Source organism: Pteropus vampyrus, unplaced genomic scaffold, assembly GCF_000151845.1.
Source record: "Pteropus vampyrus isolate Shadow unplaced genomic scaffold, Pvam_2.0 Scaffold347, whole genome shotgun sequence".
In the NCBI taxonomy this organism is placed as follows: Eukaryota; Metazoa; Chordata; class Mammalia; order Chiroptera; family Pteropodidae; genus Pteropus; species Pteropus vampyrus.
In genome coordinates this window covers 1,288,134-1,289,044 of record NW_011889128.1, presented here as the reverse complement: position 1 = coordinate 1,289,044, position 911 = coordinate 1,288,134, and the positions used below count along the sequence as shown (strand labels likewise).

General features: G+C 37.3%; 1 pseudogene; it reads left to right on the top strand.

The window, feature by feature from the left end:
- Window positions 1–324: 324 nt before the first annotated feature.
- Window positions 325–443, top strand: LOC111731020 (annotated as a pseudogene).
- Window positions 444–911: the final 468 nt, after the last annotated feature.

Sequence of the window (911 nt, the reverse complement as noted above, 5' to 3'; positions counted from 1 at the left end):
TAACGATATGTGAACTTATTTATATATGTATTACACTTCAATTAATAAAAAGAAAAAATCTCTCTCTTCTAGTTCCCTTCCTCTTCCTAGAGGCAACTTCTGTTACCAGTTTCCTTCCTTTATCCTTCCTGAGATAGTTTAGGTATATAAAAGCACATAACATTTGTTTTTTCTTTTCATAAGTAGTATAACTAAACACACTGTTCACTTTGTGTTTTCTTCTCACTTATATTTTGCAGATTGTTCAATTTTAGCACATATAGACTGCTTCATTTTTTAATGGCTGCATAGTGTTCCATTGTGTGGATGAAACAATTTAGCCTGGTCTGTGGCCATGCTACCCTGAACAAGCTCGATCCCGTCTGGTCTTGGAAGCTAAGCAAGGTCAGGCCTGGTTAGTACTTGGATGGGAGACCACCTCGGAAGACCAAGTACTGTAGGCGAAAAAATTTAAAAGTAAGGAATTGTAAATTGACAAGGTCCTTGCAATATGTGAGGTCAATCTGCCTCGCCTAAAAACAAACAAACAAACAAAAAACTATTTAACCTGTGAAAATAAATAAAGGAGACCTAATCTAAAATGGAGCTGGAAGCGGTGAAGGGAGGGTTCTCATGCGCTTCACAGCTTTACATACCCCAGCAGGAAGATGGAGGATTTTCTCCTTGCCCAGCAACAACCCAGCCAATGAGAAGTTGCCACAATTCTGAACTCTCACTCTCCTCCAATGAACTGTCATTCAAAACTGTTTCTCCCAACTTTCTCCTTTCTTATATAAAAGAAACTCCCCTCCTCTGTTCTCCAGACTTACCTATAGTTTTCATTTCCTGAATTGCAATTCCTCTGCTATTCCCAAATAAATTTGATTTTGCTGGCTAAACTGCTTACTATTTTTTATTTTTATATTATTATA